Genomic DNA, 12,959 nt, shown 5'->3' with positions numbered 1-12,959 from the left:
CATTTACTTTGGCTATCATTTACACAGACAATGTTGCCACCTTTGTACATCAATACAAATGAATGTGTACACATGCACATGCTCATGGATGGCCACAGGATGGTTCACCTGCCCAGGAGACTCTTGATTTGACTGGAATTGATGAAATGGTATTGCAAAGTACTGTGTGAGGTGAATCTAATTTCATAAGGATCTTATGATGGAATCTTGACACAAGTTCTGGTCAAACTCTCTTCCCAGAGGATTATCTGATAATTTGCCTTGCAAAACTGATTTTTGAATAAGTCATTCCTATTTTTTAAAAAAATCTCTCAATGCACAAGCAAGAATTATTACAGTCCTGTGTCTCAACTTTGCTTCCAACCAACCACTTACACATGTTTGGCCTGTGGACTGCGGACATGTCTCCCAGGTCATCAAGAGTGCTCAGTACCTGCAACATCTGTTCATTTTGCTCTGTTCATTTTCTTGGCTATCAGCTCCCACCCATTTTAGTGCATTTAATCCACACTTAAATCTTATAATAGCCCCGGAACTGCACCTCCAAAGCCACAGCTCACGTCTTTGATCAGTTCTTTGCTGTCTCCTTATCCCCTGATAAAAGTAGAAGTGGGTGAAGAATGTGGTTTTTACAGAGTTGGCGCTGGACAACCTGGTTGATGTGATGTTGATATTGATCTCCATGCTGTGTAGGGTGGGTGTGAATTGATTTGTGTGTGTGATATGTAATTTGTATCAATAATGCTGGCACAAAAGCAGTCAACCAAACCCATTTCCCCAGATTTATAAGGTCTGGCAATCTCAAACATGAGAGTGTATATTCCCCCTCAATGAAAACAGCTGTAGCGTTGAGTTCAGCAGGCTCAAGATGGAATCCGTGACTAAACGTTAATTAATGCAGCCAAAGTGCAGAGAGGTTAGTCCGATGTGTTGCATTATTTGTTTTCCCCCAGGGAGAACACATTGTAAGAAACCTGACTCTTGTTTGCCCTCTTAAAGCCCCCTTTGTTCTTAATTCTTAGAGGAATACCCCTTATGGAACCAGATTCCAGATGTCGCAGAGGCTTTGAAGTATCAGTAGAGGAAGTTTCTTTCCCTATTTGTTCTCTCACACTAGGGCCTGTTGGCTTTTAAACCAGCATGGTATTAAATGGATGGCTTTGGCTTTTTATCTCCAGTAATAATGTCAAGAGTCTACTTACCCAGTCAGTCTACAGGCTGCCCATAGACCGAAGCTTTTAGAGAAGGCTCTGATGTAAGGTGGGTGTTCTTGAGCTTGTGTTAGAGTGCCATGTCTTCAGGTCTAAGACACTGTGGATGAATTTTCCAATATGCTGTGTTATTGAGCCTTATAGACAGCACACATGCTATAGAGCCTGTGATACAACACATTTAAGATACTTAAGACTATGCGAAAAGAAGTCTAAGGTTTGTAAAAAAAAAAAAAAAAGTGTGCAGGGAATTGAGTCTTGCTGCTGTGTTCATACTAGTACCTACAGTGTGCACACAGCTCCATCGAGACATGTTACTATCTAAACCACCAGTGCTGTGAGTTAAGATTTGCATTTCTGAGTGATCGATCTTATAGAGCATGGAAAGAACTATGATAATTGTGCTTTGAAAAGACACCTGGATACACACACACATCACTGAAAGTCAACTCTCTTTGTTACTCATTTCATTAACTGGGGCTGTATTTCTGTGACCTAGGGACAGGATGACATTTCCAGGCAAGTACCGATGTACTCAATATAAGAATATGGAGATTGGCCGGGTGGTGGTAGCACACACCTTTAATCCCAGCACTCGGGAGGCAGAGGCAGGTGGACCTCTGTGAGTTCGAGGCCAGCCTAATCTACAGAGAAAGTTCCAAGACAGGCTTCAAAGCTACACAGCAAAATCCTGTCTTCAAAAAACAAAACAAAACAATTATGGAGATCTATTGAACATAGTTAATGCTGGATTTTTTTCAACATTAGGATTATTTACAAATAACAAGATACTTGCCTTATCTTTCCCAATGGGAACAACAATACAATATTTTCTAGTTTTTCCAGTTGCATCATGTTTTAACATGGGCGTTTGAGAGGCTACAGTGGACTGTTTCCATTAGTCAGAAACTGGCAGGGGGCGGGGGGAGAAAGGATTGCAAATCTGTGGTTGGCACTCTGTACTGACACATCTGTCATATGTGCAGACATATATGTGTATATATGACAATCTGTAGTCCACATTGGTTATTCCTGTAGAGTGCTCAGTTGCCACTCTGGGAAGACCACCCTACATGCCACACATAATGAACACAGACCCCACCTACCTGTCTCTATGGACAATATGTATCAAAGTCTAACTCCCCAAGACGTGTGAATGAACATGAGACACTTAAGTCCTGTAATCCCGTCGGCTCGTGGTGATATCCAGCAAAGCTAGGCAAAGACTGCAGCCAGCTCTTTACTATTTATACTAACACTCTATGCATATAGACAGATATATGTGTGAGAGCAGTTTATCTTCATGCGTAAATACGTCTTTATAATGTATTTCTATGTAGAGATTTTTGTTTTTGTTTGTTTTTTCATTAGATTGAAATGCAAAAAACTAAGAAATAATAAGAAAATAAGGAATTTTCAACAGAATTGGGAAACTTGCATCTTTGTATATTATTAATTTATATTCATTTGTATATCATATTTACATGCAGATTTTCAGCTTGTAAAAACCTCACTGGGAAAGTAACCCACTCTAAATTAGTGTGGGGTGTTTTATGGATTTATTATCCCTGAAATGAATTGTCTTTTGAATAGTGCCATGGTTTACAACATCTCACTTCAATTTTTCCAGTTTCTCTACTTGTTTTTTTTTTTTTAAAGATGTCTGCCAAATTGGCAAATTTGAAGAGCATACAGTCAGATGTGCCAAATTTTAGACTGGAGTGAACATTTATGGCCAAGTACTAAGCTTTTGGGAAATGTGATTGAGAAAAGGATGTTGGCAGATCTTTAATGTAAAAACCTTGAAGAGAGAAAATGTTGCTGGTTTTTGCTTCTTATAAGGTGTTTGGGTTGAATTTCCCTTGTTTTGTTACAAAATTAACAGAACAGTGAATGGAGCAATAATGCGTTGACTTTCTTAGGATGACATCTCAGGAAGAGTAAAGGGAGATGGAGACTCGGTGAAAGAGAGCCAAAGGGAAAAAGGGGTCTCAGCACCCATCTAGGCAGGAGCAGCAGCTTCCCTGCTCTGGCTACAACTGTGTATGTCTGTGATGTCAGCACCCCAGGCATCCAGCTGTGTGTGTGTGTGTGTGTCTGTGATGTCAGCACTCCAGGCATCCAGCTGTGTGTGTGTGTCTGTGATGTCAGCACCTCAGGCATCCAGCTGTGTGTGTGTGTGTGTGTGTGTGTGTGTGTGTGTGTGATGTCAGCACCCCAGGCATCCAGCTGTGTGTGTGTGTGTGTGTCTGTGATGTCAGCACTCCAGGCATCCAGCTGTGTGTGTGTCTGTGATGTCAGCACCTCAGGCATCCAGATGTGTGTGTCTGTGATGTTGCTGAAGACTGCAGCTCCTATGCAGCCATGTTGTACTTTTGCTGCTCTGTGAGGCCTTCCTTCCCTTCTGGTTCTGTGACTGGTGACTATTGTGGGGGAAATCCTGACATGCTTCCTCCTCCTTCTTCTGTGCCTTGGTCTCTGGATGTAGGGATCCTGGTCAACAGATGCTGTTACTGGAATATAGCACCTCACACCTCCGAGTCTTTATGTGCCTCTCCAAATGCTGATGCTTTCAGGGGGTGAATTCATAAGGTTTTCATGTCTGTGGGATTGGCAGTGCACTTCACACGGCAGGCCACTCGCACTGTGGACATGGCCCTTTTGGATGGAATACATGAGGACTTCATGTCCTGCTGCTTTCTTTTTGAGTATTTAAGCAACCAGCACATTTGTGTTGCCAGGCCTGAAAAGGGAGAGAAACAGGCTGTTTCCCTGCTCCCACATCTTGTGCTTTTCTCCAAGAGGCATCAACTTCAATACCTAGCTCAGCCAGTGACTTTCCAGCTTCAGGTTCCAGCAAGAGGACTTACTTCAGGAGGAGGAGGAAGATTTCAAAAGCTCACAAGCTATGCTCTTATGCCTTTCTGTCTTGCTAAAAAAAAAAAAAAAAAAAAAAAAAAAAAAAAAAAAAAAAAAAAAAAAAGATTTATTATGTTTATTCTATGTGATGAATTCTTTGTCTGCATGTATTATGTGTGACATGTGTATGCCTGGTGTCCATTGATTGAAGAAGGTGATAGATCTTCTGGAACTGGAATTGAGAATAGTAAAAATAGTTGTAGGCTGCCATATAGGTGCTGGGAATCAAACCTAAGTCTTCTGCAAGAGTAGCAAGTGTTGTTAACCGCTGAGCCACCTCTCTATCCCAGTTTTCCTGCTTTTCTATAGCTAGCAGACAGTCTTTCCCATCCCTCAAGAGTTTGTGCCTATTATGAAACCACTCTCTGGAAGAAGCATGTCCAGTTTCCTAATCCTGCCTTGTAACGGCCATGGCAGGGCTCTATTTCTAATTTGATTTCTGTCAGTGAGCTTGGAAGGGATGCAGCTCCATAAAGCATCAATGGTCAGCCAGAGGCAGGGCTCCATCTCTAACTTGGTTTCTATCCATAGGCTTGGAAGGGATGCAGTATCAGTGGTCAGCCATGGGCAGGGCTCCATACAACACTTTCAACTTAGAATCTGGAGCTTTAACAGCACTGTTTTCTTCAAGCCAGAGTCCACCAAGGCATCTCTAAGATAATGTGGGGGACATTTTAATGTAGTCCCACCTATAATTTTAAAGCAAGTTTCAGGGAAACTCATCCAGATGGAGAGTGACGTTAGAGCTCTTACGGGGACTGCTCTCTGGAGATGGCTCATCTGAGGGAATAAGGGCAGGAGACAGAGACAGGCAGAGATTTCTGCCTGCCATTGCAACTGAGGTTGTATCTGAGTCTATGGAGCTCTGAAGATGGAATGCCCCTTAGGGTTGCTCAGACACAGGATCTGGCTTTTATTTTCTAAGATTAACTATTCCTGGATGGTAGAAAAAGATAAATCCAGGCACAGTGATTCCCTGATGCACAGGAAAACACCCCAGCTTCTTTTGCGTGACTCATTTCCCTGAGTCCCTCCAGGTCCTTGATGGAAGCAATATGATTACCTCCATTACATACATGAAGAAATCAGTGCACAGGGAGATAGTTTGGTCAAGCATGACAAGAGAACACTAAATACATTGACTAGCGTCTATAAATATGTGCACATATTCTTCTGTTTGCCTGCATCTGTATGTGAGCATAAGACCGTGTGTTACTGATTTACAGGCAAACTTTCAGGAGACTATAAATGTGTGTAAACATAATTATGAGGACTTAAAATGAGCCAGCAGTATATTAGAATCTAGACCATATTTTCCAGAGCACAGGCATGTGAAGTTACTTGCTTTGGACTGAAATAGATAAACAGGAATCTCTCTTCAGCTCCTCCATTAAGATTGAGAGTCTGGGTACTTGAGGTGAGAGTGAGGCATTTTAATCTATTTAAAACTATTTACACATTTAAAAGCATCATAACATGAACACTGGGTGAAGATGCCTACAGACTGATTGCAAGCATTGCTAAGGTCACAACATAGTGTCAAGAAAATGTAGAATGAAAACACACTTGCCAGAAGTGGTCTTACTCGATGGGAATAACTGTCACCAAGGAAATGGTCCTCCCATGAGCATGAGCACTGTTGGACTCTGAAGCCCAGAGAATAAACACCAAGGGAGCTATTCTCAGGGTCCTTATGCACTCCCATACACACTGAGTAAGAGAGTGCCCATACCCTACTCCCCATATTGGGTTGCCTTGCCAAGCTTTAGTACAAGGGGAGGTTCTGAGTCTTACCACAATGTGATATGCCATGTTTTGTTGATATCCTTGGGAGGCCTGCCCTTTTCTCAATAGGAAGGGAGGGGTCTTGGATAGGGGGCAGAGGAGGAAGTGGGGGGAAGGATTAGAAGGAGAGGATAGAGAGGAGACTGAAGCCAGGATGTAAAATAAATAAACAAATACATTTATTTAAAAAAAGATTGCCCATTGTCTAGCCACCAAGAAACATATGTGTTACCAGTCTTATGCTGGGAATCAGTCCCTCAACCAAGCAGATACCCATTATAGATCTCAAAGGCAACTGCCAGCATTCCAGGTTCTCATCTCTCCATATGGGACCGGTTCCCAGAGTCTACCAGGAAGTCAGAGGTTGTCTTACCTCTTCCCTTGTCCAAAGAGAGAACAAAGTGGGATGAGGAATAAAAAAAAAAAAAAGTTCCAGGAGCAGAAAGGCCAAAGTGATCCATCTGAGGTGATCATCTTCCCTGGAAACCAGTTAAAATCCTTCAAGAAGGGAACAAATCACCATTTAGTTCCTCTCTCTTCATCACCATGATAATTATTTCCAACACCCTCACACAAGCACACAGATTCTACAAATTTTAATAACGATATATCCATTCTAACTATTTTCCAGGATTTCATAGGAGCTAAGTGAAAAGCTAGTAGACATGGGTGTTCAGAAAATAGAATAAGTGTATTACAGATCCTTCTTTTTTTCACCAAAAAATGTGCAGAACCGTGCTTTCTTTTGACTCATTCAATCATGGACATGGATGAAGTGCAGTGGTTTCAATTCAGGACCAGAGATTTTGTTAACCATTTTAATCACTGTCTTTAACTTTCAATTCCTGTGTTTAGATGTCAGGTCCCTCTACTTCCTGTCCCAGCTCTGTAAGATGCTCACATAAACATGATAACTCTCCATGGATGCTAGTTACCGCCTAGTGTAAGAAGTGGTCTCCATCAGAGTGTAGCTCTCCAATTTGATTGTTCTTCTCATCCCACAATGTGAAACTCCTTGGATCTACGTCACACATTTATAAGGGAACGTGTCCTGGGTAGAACATTTCCTAGGACTGGAGTCTATAAAAGTCTTTATTTATCAAAGTTGAATCTGCTCAGACAGTTCAGCTGTGTTATGTTACAAGCCAACTGAGAAATAAATAGTTCTGACAGATACTCATGGGTGTCTCTGGGAAAGAAAATTCTTGGCTAATTTTCTAGTTTGGGAAGGTAATTATGCAATATTGGCAATGAAAGTTTACCAGTCATGTCTGTGTTTGTGACTCCTGGATTGAACAAATGATATCATTTGATATATCAACTTGCTATCATTTTAAAATGTAAGTCACAGGCTGGAGAGATGGATCAGTGACTAAGAAGTTTTGTTGTTCTTCCAGAAGACCCAAGTTTGATTCCCAGCACCCATTTTTGGTGGCTCACAATTGCCAGTAACTTGTGTTCAAGGGGAATCCAATGCCTTTGGCTTCTGCAGGTATCCCAACACACACATGCGCATGCCCTCACACAGATGCACATATATACATAATTAAACATAAAATAAAAATTTTAAAGTAAGTCAGTGTTTGGCATATATTTTATATGTAAACATGGGGATACTTTAAAAAAGATTTTGTTTTAATTTTAATTTTGTGTATTTATGTGTGTCTGTGTACATGAATTCAGTGCCTGCAGAGAACACAGAGGGCATTAGACCCTTTGAAGCTGAAGTTACAGCGAGTCTTGAGCTGCCAGACATAGATGCTGGGAACTGAACTCAGGTCTTCTGCAAGAGTAGTGCACGTGCTTGACCACTGAGCCATCTCTCCAGCGCCACATGAATACTTTCAATAACTGGTTCAATGTAAGACTTGGCTGTTGTCTTGATCGCTGTTTAACTATGCTGCTAAGGCATCTGCTTGTACAATAGTGGCTGTGTCTTAAACTCTCCCCTTTTGTTTCAGAGCTATGCTCAAATCCATGCAGCTGTATTTGCCATTCAATAGCGGTGGTGACAACCTCTGTCTGCCCAGGTCCGTAGGCAGCCCTGCAGTCTTCTGCGGGGTAGGCAGACCATCTAGAGCGCTGGAGTAGGAGTCGCTTACACTGTGAAAGCTGTATGTGCGCAAGTGCTTGGAACATGAAGTCAATACGTCATTTCACTCAGCATGCAGCTACTCTGCATTCTTCTCTGTAGAACAAGTTTGGAGATTTTGTTTTGCTTCTCAGTTCTCTTCCTACATAAAATATCTTACAGTGTGACTTTGAAAGAGGCTGTTTGCATGGCACAAAGGGAATGTTTTAGATGTGTTTTTGTTTTTTGATTTTTCTTCATGCTTTGGCATTCTTGCTTGTATCATTTGAACCATCAAGCTTTTATAGAATGATGTGAGTACACGGCCACTCAGGAGATGTGTCCATGGGGAGTAACTTTACACTGTGCGCACGCTGGTCCACTCCCCATCACTGTTACAAGCTTTTCACCCCATAGCGTGTCTGCCCTCACTCCTTCACTCTGCTAGAACGACACCAGCCAGTGAGTGTGGCTGGCCAGGGCCCACTACAACTCTTTTCATCAGCTCTGAAATGTGGCTTAAGGTAATATATGTGTCAGTAACTGTTACCGTGTCCCATGCTCAGAACACTAAGGTAGGCGGTTCGCCCTAAATTTGAGACCACTTTGTGACACACAGTGAACCCCAGGCCAGTCCAGACTACAGTGAGACTGTGTCTTAAATGAAAACAGAAAGAGATGGTTGAGAAGATATCTCAGCTGGGAAAGAGCTTGCTGGTGAGCCTTAAGACCCTAGCACCTCATACAAAGCAGAGCATGGTGGTATGATTGTAATCACAGTGCTGGGAAGACTGGGGGAGGAAGACCCTAGCCCACTGGCTAGCCAGCCTGGCCTACTTGGCAAATTCACCACTCTAAGAGATGCTGTATAAAAAAATTAGGGAGACAGCTCTCCTGAGAAGTGATATCCAAAGTTGACCTCTGTCCTTCATTTGGATGTGTACACATGTTCATATGCAAACCTTTCCCACATAAGCATACACACACACACACACACACACACACACACACACACCCCACATACACACACAAGTTACTATTAATTTGAGGCTACCCTGACTATGCCATGTGCTATTCTAGGCCAGCCTGGGCTACAATGTGAGACATTATCTTAAACCAACCAAAAATTATTAAATAATTTAATTAAGGAAAGAACTGTTACTTTTCTTTTGACTCCTGCTCCAGCCACTTAAAAAATGTGAAATATAGACAGGGGGCCAGATTTGGCCCATGGCCACAGCTTTCTGATCCCTGTGCCAGAAAAAAAAAACACAAAAGCAAAGCTATAAAAAGCAGTATGGAGACACTAAAAGAAGTCTCCACTGTTGCCACCAGCACTGGGATTAGACCTCCGAGACAGCCTGTCGGGCACAGCATTGCACTGAGTCAGTCATGGTTGGGAAAGAGACCATCAGCACTTTTATTTAGAAGGACCATCTCTGAATACGATACTAAAATACCAAGATGAAGCTGAAAATATCAGGGACCAGACTGAGTTTGTCTCAGCCTTGATCCAGCTCCCCCAGAACTGCACCTTCTGACCACAGCTAAAATCTGTGTGACTTTTAAATGATGACTGTCATTGATAGTGGACTGGACATGATTAGAAGCATTCCCATTCTTCCTTCCAGCCACCCAAGTCAGGGTGATTCATGTGTGTGCTGATCTGGAAGCATTCCCAAGGCTAAATAAGCTTGGGACATATTCCGAACATTCACTTTTGCATATACATCAGTATCTTACAGTGCCCAGTGTCTCTCATAAAATATGGACAAATCAGCCAGGTGGTGGTGGTACACACCTTTAATCCCAGCACTCAGGAGGCAGAGCCAGACATATCTCTGTGAGTTCAAGGCCAGCTTGGTCTACAGAACGAGGTCCAGGACAGGCATCAAAACTACACAGAGAAACCCTGTCTCAAAAAAAAAAGTAGAAAAATATGAACAAATCAAACAAATTTAAAAAATTTCTCTTCTGAGCAGTTGATTTCATCCTCTACTGGTCATCAACCTGCCCCTGCCCACCCCTTGCCCCAACTGAAATGCCTTTAAGACCTGAGGAACACTTTGGTCATATTGATATTTAATGGTTGCTGAAATTAAATGCACATGTATGTACATGTGGGGTCTTGGGTAATGATACATGTCAAGCTTTATATGCAGTGGTTTATTTAACATGCTATGGCTCATATCACTTCCCTCACTGACAATCAGCGGGGCATACTCATATTCTCAATGCTAACACTGTGGCTTCACACCCATTTGAACCCACAAGCTGGCATGTGCCATAGCATTCTGCCACCAGTAAGAACATAGAGAGGTATATTCTCTAGATCCTGAGACCAAATAGCTAAGAGCTAGAACACTGAGGATGGCAAGAAGGAACTAAGTTAAATGTCAAAAAGTCAGAATCAAGATAAACTATAACTTCTGTCCCCATATTCACATTTGCTGAATTTTTTTATTTTGTCTTCTCTTCTTGGAAGTTATTGAGGAGAGAGATCATGTCTGTTGTCCCAAATGTTTAGTAGAGTGCCATCATATAGTAAACAGTCAATGGATATCTGCTGGTTTAATGAGCAAATGTGACCTCGGATTTATCTGATGCAATGACTGTACTGGGCCAGTTAAGATTAGAACCTTTCAGGTCTGAGTTATTGAACTGGATCAAGGCTGCTTTTCCCACTGCCTTAGGACACTGGGGACTCAAGAAACTCATTAGCTTCTCATATTCCTTTCTCTTCAAAATCTAGTCCCTCTGGCCTCACCATTCAGTCCATCACTAATACTAAAGCCAACCGTGTCTTTTATTGCCTTCATGAGAGAAGCTATTTGTTAATGAGTTATTCGCCTGAATAATTGTGTTTTCCTTGCTCATTGTTCTTAGTGGCATGGTTTTAATTGTGTGTGCTCAGGCTGTTTGTACTTACCTGCCTCTTTCATCCGGTAATTGAAATGAACTTTGTAATCGAATGAGGCTGAGAAAACAGACAGTGAAAGACACAAATAAATATCAGGGCTGTTCCTGTGAATGGATTTCTGGGGTGGTTTTCTCCTGTGGTGGTGCATCTTGAAGGGGCTTAGCTGGAAAACAAATCAGGTTTGAGTGAGTTGATGGCTGGTAGAGAGAGCAGCCAGTAGTTTAGAGAAAACATACTTCTCAGGAAAGAAATATTTGAGAAGAAATGAGTGTGCGGCAAACAGCTGCTGAGGAGTATGGGAGAATGAGCTGAAGGAGACTAGCAAACCACTGGATCCACCCATCATCCAAGCCCCATGACACCAGTCCTGGAAAGGTCAAGGGCGTGGTTCATTGGGATTCTTGAGAGGTCTTGTGCATCCAACAAAGTGTGGTCCTTCCTCTCGAAATCCCTGAACCATAAATAAGACAATTGGCAGCTAAAGGTAAATCCAACAAGGATTTGCAAGAACTCTGACTTTATTTTAAGCTCTACTTCATCCCTAAGTTTGCCTGAAATGGATATGGGTAGAGAAAGCAGATTGAGCTTCACCTACCAGTAGGGTTAACACAAGAAGAAAATGCAGAGTTATTTGTGTTATGACAGCTACCCAGGCTCCCTGGAAGCCAGTATGGGAAAAAGGAGTCAAAGACCACATGTTCTACATCAACAGGATCAGTGATGAATCCTTCCCTCAGAGACTGGGGGGAGATGGAAACTTAAGAAGTACCATGCTCTTAGGACAAAAGGTCATGTGGCACCATGCTTAAGTCCTGGCATAGAGACTAAACAGTGTTGCACTGGACCCTAAATTTGGCAGGGACTTAGGATGTGAAGGGGCAGTAAGGACTTCCCAGAGTTAGGAAGTCTACAGCTGGAATTTAAAAGTACTACTGGATTTTGATTTGATAACTATGAGTTAAGAACTTCAGGCTGAGAAAATACTGGCCAGTGTAAAAAGACCGGAAGTGAGACTATGGGTGCCCCAAGTAAGAAAGGGTGGTACCAAGGAAGTGCTGTCAACTCTGGTGTGTGTTTATCCCTAGACTGCAGGGTGTACAGGGGTGGTTTGGGGCTCCACTTTTTATAGGGTCAGCTACAGGAGCTCCTGAAAGTTAGCAGGCAACAGGGTATACCATTCAGCTAATTTTGTAAAAGTAACATACAAGTATGTGCTCATGAAAGACAGGAACAGTAAGCCTAAGTTTAGATTTCTATATTATATTCAAATAGTATCAGCCCACTGTGACCAGCAGACCTTTGCTGGGGTGTCACCAGACTGTTATCAGGGAGCGACATTGGCTTGATTCCATCCCAAAGCTCTTCCTGTGAGCTGCAACTAGAGAAGCAGAGGTTCTAGTGCAGCCTTGTGTGTCTGTGATGAGGGTGAATAGTCTGCAGAACATATGTTACCTTCCTAAAGTTCTCAGAACTAGGTAATGTAAGCTGAGCTCAAAACAAGAGAACTGTATTTTCCAGAGGTCAGAACCCCAACGTCAAAGTGCTGACTGGGACGTCCCTTCTGCAGGGTCTTTCCTTGGCTTGTACAGCCACCAGCTCTGCCTCATCGTGTCTTCACAGGACCCTGTTTCTGTGCCTTTCAGTGTCCTGATTTCTTCTCATGAAGAGTCCAGATGCATTGGAGTGACATCAACCCACACTGACCCATTCAACTTAGTGACCTCTTTAAAGACCCTATTTTCAAATTTAGAAACTTAGAGTTCTTAAATTCAGTGTGTATTTACAGGAAACACACCTCAGGCCATACCAGAATGCCCAACCCATGCCAAAAGGGGAGATGGGGGCCAAGTGCCCTTCAAGAGACCCTTCATCTGTTAAACCCAGACCTTGACATATGTGTGTCAGGCTGCAGCTCAGAACCCGACTATTCCTCCCATAAAGACTATGGAGGACAGAAACATCAAGAATGTGCTATGGAAATGGGGCCTGTGGTAAAAATCCTGTCTTAGATACATACTTGCTCTTTCCTGAAAAATGACCTCAGATTTAAATT

General features: G+C 42.4%; 1 protein-coding gene across 2 annotated transcripts in view; it reads left to right on the top strand.

Annotated features, from left to right (window-relative positions):
• Window positions 1-12,959, top strand: part of Arhgap24 (Rho GTPase activating protein 24) — a 399,402-nt gene that overhangs the window by 176,986 nt on the left and 209,457 nt on the right. The window lies entirely within an intron of this gene.

Source organism: Onychomys torridus, chromosome 10 (assembly GCF_903995425.1).
Source record: "Onychomys torridus chromosome 10, mOncTor1.1, whole genome shotgun sequence".
NCBI classification, from domain to species: domain Eukaryota; kingdom Metazoa; phylum Chordata; class Mammalia; order Rodentia; family Cricetidae; genus Onychomys; species Onychomys torridus.
This window is presented reverse-complemented; position numbering and strand designations above follow the sequence as displayed.